The sequence below is a fragment of the Patella vulgata genome, chromosome 6 (assembly GCF_932274485.2).
Source record: "Patella vulgata chromosome 6, xgPatVulg1.2, whole genome shotgun sequence".
Classification (NCBI taxonomy): Eukaryota; Metazoa; Mollusca; class Gastropoda; family Patellidae; genus Patella; species Patella vulgata.
The window spans coordinates 41,341,406-41,350,682 of NC_065884.2; the positions used below are offsets into that span (position 1 = coordinate 41,341,406).

A 9,277-nucleotide genomic window follows, 5' to 3' on the forward strand; every position below is an offset into this window, starting at 1 on the left:
GCGCGAATATCGAAAGGAACCGAGATCTGTGTTTTATAAACATACATTTCAAGTTTAAACCAAATCGGATAAAAATTGTGACCTCTACAGTGTTCACAAGCTAAATACGTGATTTTTCGTACAATCAGGGGCGATAATCCATGAGGTTACAGTCCGATACATGCCAATATCGAAAGGAATCGAGATCTTAGGGTGATAAACCTATATTTCAATTTTCATAGAAATCGGAAAAAAATATTGTGACCTGTAGAGTGTTCACCAAAAAAATGTAGGCGTATAAAAAATTAGAAAAAATAATGACTGAATTAGAATCCACTTCCGGTCAGGCCCAGAGGTCTTTTGGTGCAACATAGCTCGAATTTACCTACTATTGGCCGTCGGGAGTGAATTCTGATATACTTCAAGAATACCAAGCCCCCCCCCCACCCCCGGGACGCGGCATGGTCCCAAACATGGCTCGTCAGGCCATCCGGATTACGCCTAAGGCCACATCTCTGTTCCTATGGGGCGTTCACCCTAGATATTTTAGGGGAGACATGAACTAGGGGTTCGGAAAAAAGTGGGCATGCACCCCTCAGGTAGACTAATTTATAACTATTAATATTAGACCTACAACTCTTACTTGGCATAGGTAATTAGATGTGAACTGAGGCTTGTCACGAGGAATCGACCTGAAATATTTGACTCGACTTGTGGGGGAATGTGAAGAGGGGTTGCTTCTTCTTAAAACGAGTCTAAACCTAGCCCCCACCTCCACCACCGCCACACACATACACACACACCAATAGGCCTAATTTGGAAATATTTATTCCAGGGCAGAAGGGCGGTTACAGGAACCCCATTTTGGTTCGCTAAACGTGTGATGATCAAATGAAAGGCTTCTGCACAAACTCATAGGCCGTTGTTTTGATTGGCCTACTTTACCAACCCTTCTTCTTGCCTTTTCAAGAGTAATAAATTATAATTTAATTTATGAAATTATTAACTTAACCATTTTGAACAGCAATGATTAAATAGTGTATTCTGCTCTTCAAGAAAGGCGAATCAGATGAAAAATAATTAGTCTTCACGTCATGCATTACATTTGACATTTTCTCCAGTGCTACGAAAATACAAATAAAACGATATACTATTTACTTTCCATAGCCTAAAATGGACACACACATTACAAACGGGTAACTGATTTTGTGGCTATAAGATTTTACTATGTTGCATGGGAAGTGAATTAAATTTAGAATAAAATTCCAATTTGCAACCCACGGTGCGTAAACTGCAGATTTTAGGCCCTCGCTCTAGTTGGGTGACAAAGCATCGTGTACCCGAATAAGAGAATTTAACCATGTGTTAAGTTACATTCTTTTCAAAACTCATTGGACATCGGTATGATCTAAATTACTATTAAAAGGAAGTTAGAACATTACAGGGGTAAAGCAATAAATTTCAGAGCGATCAATCGATATTAATTCCCTGGGATTCCTGGGAACATTCTCGACTACTTACGAGTTTATACACATGTATATAGATATGAAATCCGATATATTATCCAAGGGCTAAATCTTTATTTAGGCTTGAGATGTTATAGAAATTATTAATTAGACCTTTATTTACACGACAAGATCAAAATCAACTCTGTAGACCCACGGATGGCTTGGATACAATTTGGATTTAAATAGTCGTCCATTTAAAATTAAATTAATAAATGGCGGACCAAGCTAAGGTTTACCGTTAGTCGCTGATGTCTATGCCGGAAACTGGTGATGAAAGCGAAGCTACCATAGCCATTGAGCATATTACTTGATAATTGAGAATATGTGGGTGGAGTTATCGTCTGTCAATCAAACGATCGCATGATAACTGCTAATAATATACATAGAAACAAAAGAAAAATAATGAAATATAGAATTTATTTTATTCAGCCCAAACATACGGCCACCCAAAACTCAGAACAGAATTCTAAGGGTATTTCGTGGTAATTAGCTTTGCCTGAAAGATAAACTTGGGCATAAAACGTCCCTGCTACTCCTCCACATATATTTACATCATAAAACCCGTCCAAAGTTTCACATATTTTGGTCATATCTTCGAGAAACTTTATCTCACAGTGGTCGCGACTTCTATGGAACTTGCTCCCCTTAAAAAAAATACAAAACATTTTTAAACACTAAATCTTATTCACACCGAAAGATATAAGAAAGTAGGCTATCAATCTGTTTTCGGCTAGTTACCGTGGACTTTGGAAAAAAACCCGTGATATATTTAATCTTATTGTATATTTTGATGTAGAAAAGGGGTAGTTCATTTGAAAAATATGACACAGTGGGCAAGTCCCCGTGTAATTGTATATTTTAACTATTTATAGTATTCGTTCTCTCCATATTTACTGACACGTTGGTCAGTAAACTATGGTGAATATTCCTAGCTTCAGTGGTCAACCTGACTATTGCTCTTCCTGTGGTGGAGAGGGTTCAAGAAAACAAAAAGTTGTGGAAAAGTTAGAGCCGAAACTTTTACGATGGTCTGCCTCCAAGGTAATAGGATTCAGATATTGGAGTTGTCTACCTTCCATTACACATATACAGTGAAATTGAACAATTCTCCAATCAGACAAAAGGTGAAATGTGGTAGATATGCCTTGAAACGCCCTAGTCAACTAGCAATTTGTTTCCTGTCCTCGGCCAACAAATTATCTCCTAAACGGCCAAATAAAACGACATTGGTCCACATGTCGTTCTGGTGGTGATTGCTATTTGTGATTGGCTGAAAGTAAATTTGCTTCCACTCTTTTGTTACCAGTAGGTTACACGCAGAGGTGGGGTTGTTTTTGTTGTTTTTTTTATGTTCATGTCACTTCCTGATTTAAAAAAACTAATTGATTTTGTTACACCATACAATCACATGTGCCCTACACATCTTTTGTACAATGAGTCGAATGGCTTGATTTACTTACACATTTATAGCAAATATCGTGTCTAGTGCAAGCTGGAGAAAAGGCATCCGTGTAACTTTGCTGAATCACTCGTTGGTTTAATACAGGCGGGTGACACTCTGTAATTCCAAAAGTTTTGTTCGAACACTTATCATGATTTGGGGTATTATTGATTGGTGAAACTGTGGGTTGTGGTTGTGTGGTGTTTCCTGACAGTGGTATCATTCCTGCAATGCTACATTGAAGTGCCATTATCACAAGTAGAGCTACCGACAGAGCCTGGAAGGAAAATGTAATAATAAAATATACAGAACATAGTGTTCAATTTCTTTAATTCAATATTGTACTTAAATACAGAACCAGTGAGATCGCTAACATATATCTCAAACTCGCAAATATGTACTATGTTAATTTTAAACTCACAGATATTTTCTATGTTAATTTCGTGACTGTTATTATGTAATTAAATACATCCACATGTAAAGATTCGGCTGTAATAAAAAAAATTAAATTGAACTTAAAATGATCTTACTTAAAGGCACCAACCAGCCAGATCTTTGATACGGAAAATTATATTTCAAAGTTAAAAACAAGTTCTGTATTTCAATATCTCAAGTAAACATTAACTGCGTGGCCATAGAAGTGATAGATTTTTTTAAGTAATATTTTTATTCAGATTTGGACCAAACTATTTTCGAATTGTATGTGGTCTTAAACTCTATATTTAGCCTTTATTCTAACATCTTGGGGCTGTAATCTTAGTGTATAAAAGTAAATAAATAAATTGTTTGTAAGGCATGAGAATGACTGTACTTATTAGTGTTGCGTGTGTAACAATTGTAAGTTTAGGTATGGCTTGGATATAATAACCGATTACTATAATTATTACCTCTAAACTTAGTTATTTCCATTAATACATTACTAAAATTTTACTATGTGTCATCTTGTTTGCATTGTATGCTGGTTATAAGAAACCAGTGGGCAATTTGAAATAAAAACCTGTCTCGGTACAAAGGTAGTGCTGTAGTTTGATCAAAAGCTCTAGTGGTGAAGTTTGGACACTTCCTGGATTTGAAAATCAAGAGTTAGGGCCATACAAGAATCGGAATTTCACAGCCACAATTCCCATTCGTCGAAATAAAGTCATATGGGATTTTAGCACTATTTGCTTAAACATACATTATGCAAGAGCTAAATCTGTCTATTACAGGTCTTTCTTTATTAATTAGACATTAATTAACCTATCCAGACCATAATCAACTCTAGATGGTTATGCTAGCCTGCGATCCTTAGTGGATTATGAGCCGATTTACTGCATAACTTTCTTTCACGATTAAACGATTAAATGGATAATCGAGACTATGCTGTTTATCGTACTGACTTTAGTAATGATGATCGAGGCTAGGCAGAAATTTCAACCGCTTAGTTCTCGGTTCATAGTCGATCAATTTGAATGAAATTTTCAACAAATTGCCTTTACATTATCTAGTTTTTAACTATTATAGTGAGAACTGCCAACTCGTTATTGAATCTTCCATGATGTATCTTTAAGGAATCTTAACAGTAACTTATTTAAGCAAACATTTGCTTAAGGAATCTTAACAGTAACTCATTTAAGGTATTCCAGCGTTCAGTTCTAATTGTACGAGGGGTGCATCGCCAAAACTCAAACAATCTGGTCGTGTTGTTAGAAAAATATCTCGGCATGTGCAAAACATGAATTCCGCGAGCTATAATAGTATGAATTGAACAACTATATCATTATTAATTGTCTAATCACTGTCTAATATTTTCGCCACAGGGGTATCATCAGGGCATAATATAACAATATTAACAATGGTTTTCCATTAGTTCCCTTTTCGTGATGTCATCGGCTTTCATTTTATAAAAAGGGAAAATTTGGAATTTTACTTGTAGGTGTTGTGCACATCTAAAGATATGTCTATTTACAAATAAGGGCTGATTTTCAATATTACAATCCCGTCGATGGTTGCGTACTTTATCCCGTAGATGCGTAACCGTCTCCCCGATGTAAAAAAATTGACAACCATTGCATGTCAAGACATATTTAGATTTTTTGTATCACAATTCATATTGTCGTTGACACTAAAAGTAAAGATATAAAAATTATATTTGTTATTTGGCGTAATATGGTCGCATCATTTACGTCTATTGTCATAATATGTATATTGTTAATGAGTTACTCGGGTGGTATATTATTACTCATAGTATAATGAGTTACTCGGGTGGTAATTAATCTGTTTAGCATGTGACCCCAGGTCCACTTATCTTGTATATCTCACTCTTCTGGAAGACACGCTTCGATCAACATCTAATTGTAAGACTTGCATGATCCATTAATAAACATTAAACTTGTGAGTTGTTAAGGAGTTTATCAAGTATCAAGAAGCATAACATCGACGATCCGGGCATTTAGATACATATAGTGCAGTCAAACAGCAGGGTCGTTACTGAAGACGAACCACGGTCTGGTCATCCAAGATAAAGTTGATGCTTTTCTCGAAACAATAACGCAGTTTACTATTGCTCAAGGCAATAGTAAATCATCAGAGGAACCAATAATCCATGAACAATGATTCTACCCGTCGGTGTTTGCCCAGAATGTTGACGGAAGAACAAAAACGCCAGAGAGTCGTGGTTTAGTCAGCAGAATCTCTGGGACTATCGGGGAGATCCACGTGCTTTCTTGGGTCATATTGTTACTCGGGATGAAACTTGGGTTCATCATTTTGACCCAGAGACAAACTGTCAAATATACCGTGGAAGCACGTGACGTCACCAACTCCCAAAAAATAAATTCGAAATAATGTCTTCCAGTGGCACGGTAATGGCCCCCGCAATCATGATGGATTATCTAAAGAAGGATTCCACCATAAATGGTTCAGATAACCCAGATGAATTATAGACACAAATATCCCTGCAATTGTGGATAGAAATACGGCGTTTGAGGCCCATAGACATTTAAGAAAATGTTGTTAAAAATCAAATTGATTGGTGGCGTCTTGTTGATTCTTACGCGAATAGATATAACTTAAATAAAGCACAAATACCACATCTCGTCAATAATGGAACCCTGGTTTTCATCCCATTAGATTGGGCCAATTGTCTGAATTAATTTTTCATTAACCATTCACAACTGGACAGAGCAAACACTTGACCATGTTAACTAAGCCGAAAGAAGTTGAAGACACCATAAACTCATTAGATCCACCAAAAGCAGTCGGTCCTGATCAAATTAATGGTAAACTACTAAAATGTATGCCTAAAGAAATATCTAGTTCCTTATGTCAGTTATTTACTCTATCATTCTTTACTAAACGCGGACACGACTAAAGTCACAGCAAGTCTTATACAGGGAGTTCAGACCAGTGTCGCTTCTGAGTGTTATCGCTAAGCATTTTGAAAACTGTATCTACAAACACGTCTTCAAATTCCCTTGGAAAATGCAATCTTAACTAAGCTTAAAGTTATAATTTCATATTTTCTAAGAAAGTCAAAACATAATTATTTCTATGTCTTTTGCTCAATAGGTTGTCAACTCACTATTATACGATCATAGGTGTCATTCTCACACTTAAACTCATTTACACCGGAAATAATAACACAATTACCTCCCTTGTTTTCTATTCTCCATCATGGAGTAGCTATCTTCAAACGTTTGAATTTGAAAAAGAAAATTATATTTTTGCCAATTTCTCAACTGGCAATAGTGAATTATAAGATTAATAGGATCATTCTTTAACAAGGTAGGACTGTTTATAGATACCATCGCTTTTAAGGCTTTATTTTAATAAATTTTAAAAATATAACTTAAAAATATGAAATTGCAACTTTAAAGCGGTTTTCTCGCAGGAGATTCTATTAATAGATATTTTGCACTTTCTTTTGTCAATCCACAGAACAGGGCTATTATACTACGGCGGTGTTCTGTGGCATCAACAATGCTTTCGAAGGGTGTGGCATGCAGCGCTCTGTTGGAGGCTGGTACAAGGGGAGATCTAGTCTAATGGTTTGAAAGTTACTTACATAGAAAACAAAGTGTAATCCCAGGCATTGTCTTCTCTAGTGCCCAAACCATTCCAGCTGGTGTTCAGCAGGGATCTGTCCTGGGACCACTTCTATTTCTCATATACATCAGAGATATTGTTAAAAATTACAATATAAGACTTTTTTGCAGATGACACTAGCCTTTATCTCGAAGTATATGACACACTTGCCTGCGCGGACACTTTAAACAAAGACTTGAATAACATCTCTAAACACATAGCTATGGTCCTTTTCAGCCCGTTCCAAACTGAAACACTTGCATTTTCTACTAAAAGAGATCCGATTTTACAAACACTACACCTCGACAAGGCCGGTTAATGAAGTTACCGAAGACAAACATATAGTACTGACATTTCAGAGAAACTCTAAATGGGATAAACATGTAAATAATATTATAATATAAACAAGTTAATTGTCTAAAGTCTTTTAATTATCGTCCTTCTAGAAATACTTTGACTATTGTGACGAAATATGGGATGGGTGCATCGTAGAGCTAAAGCAAAAGTTGAAAACCTTACAACTAGACATACTCGGGATTATATGCGGAGCAGTAAAAGGGCCAGCCACAAACTTGTATATGAAGAAACTGGTTTCATTCCACAGCACGAGAGACGGAGGAGACACAAACTTATTTTAATGTACAAGATTATACATAATATGACCCTCAACTATCTCTCTGATTTAATTAAATTTCCATCCTCTTCTTACAATCTGCGATCTGGCATTTTTTAGAAAAAACTAAATGAATATTTCTGTCACACATCAACCTTTCCAAAATCCGTTATCCCCTCAACAATAAACGGATGCAATAAACTAGACCCCACCTTTATCAATACAAGCTCATTTAGAGATTTTTAAAACAAACTACAAATAGATACCAAGATTGTCCACATATTTTTTTTTCATTTCGGAAGCTGAAATAACCAAATTATACATAGCCGCATAAATATTTAAGACACGTCTTTGACAATCCAGTGGATACCGAACATTACTTATTACACTGTTCTTTACATTCAGATGCTCGCAAATGATCCATATATCTCTTGTCCCCAGTTTTTATTTCATCACAAACTTTACTTCATGGCACAAACGAAATTTTTGAAATGGTCCATACATTTTATTTATTTTTTTTTTTTGACATCTCAAAAAGACTTTAAGGCTGTGATATCCGAAGAAAACTAATCTTCCTCAAACTTATAATAAAAAATATACTAATTACATACGTTTGTAAACACTGCAAAACCTTGTTAATCCATAGAATTCAAACCATATATACTACACTTTATCCATTTGTACAAAAAGTTTACTATTGTAGCTGTCTGGGTACATACATATGTATTTGTAGCTCGGTCGCTCCCATTAATGTACAATTAACCTATAAAGTAACCCCTTTTTCATATTAATCCTTTGACAATAATTTAGTGAGTATGTTGCCACAGTTAACAAATACATATAGGTAACATCTAAAGAGCCCACCTTGTGTAACTCCATATCATAAAGTCCAAAATATGTGACCGTTTTGAGAAAGTTCTGCTACGCAAACCTCTCCCCAAGCATCTTTCTTTTGATTTTATACGGGACTTCTGCAGATAGGTCTCCACGATATCAATACACATCTGCAAGCAGCTGTTACTTTAACATAAAAGACTTGATTGATTATTTTTAAGAAAGTAAAGCCTTAAAATGGGGCGAAACCAGCTGGCGTTATTTTGCAATTTAAATCTTCGCCATACAAGCAAATAACACCTGTATATGTTCAGAATACAATTATTATTGATTCAACCCTTTCAACCTCCCATTTATAAAATTAAATATTTTTTGTAAACCCACTGATCAATAATGACCCAGATGGAAACATGACATTTGTAATAAAGAAGTAAACAATCCCGACCTATTTTATTTTAAATAAAGATGGGTTGCCAGGGAATTAGCGATTACAAGCTTTTGATTAAATGGGCCCCACTATGACTATTGATAAGATTCACACTCATGACTTCTCAGACAAAACATGGATGTGTGTAAAAAAAATATCAAAAAATGACCAGCCTGATTACCGGGAATCCTCGTATTTAAGCCCTTTCGAATTTAAGCCCATGGAGTCACGTCGAATTGGTATACATTATACTGTTTGTCGTTTTTTCCTCTTTTCGAATTTAAGCCCTGGGCTTAATTTCAGAAGAAATGTTTCATCACTGACATGGTCTGACAAATTCGAAGTTAAGCCAAGGGCTTGAATACGAGAATTCCCGGTACGATGATATACGGCCCCATGAACATGTGGTC

General features: G+C 35.7%; 1 long non-coding RNA gene across 1 annotated transcript; it reads right to left on the reverse strand.

Moving 5' to 3' along the window:
• Positions 1 to 1,885: 1,885 nt before the first annotated feature.
• On the reverse strand, positions 1,886 to 8,627 carry LOC126823308 (uncharacterized). Its single transcript, XR_007681113.2, has 3 exons — positions 8,471 to 8,627; positions 2,948 to 3,205; positions 1,886 to 2,131 (listed from the first exon to the last, which is right to left on the reverse strand). It is a non-coding gene; the product is annotated as an uncharacterized LOC126823308 (long non-coding RNA).
• Positions 8,628 to 9,277: the final 650 nt, after the last annotated feature.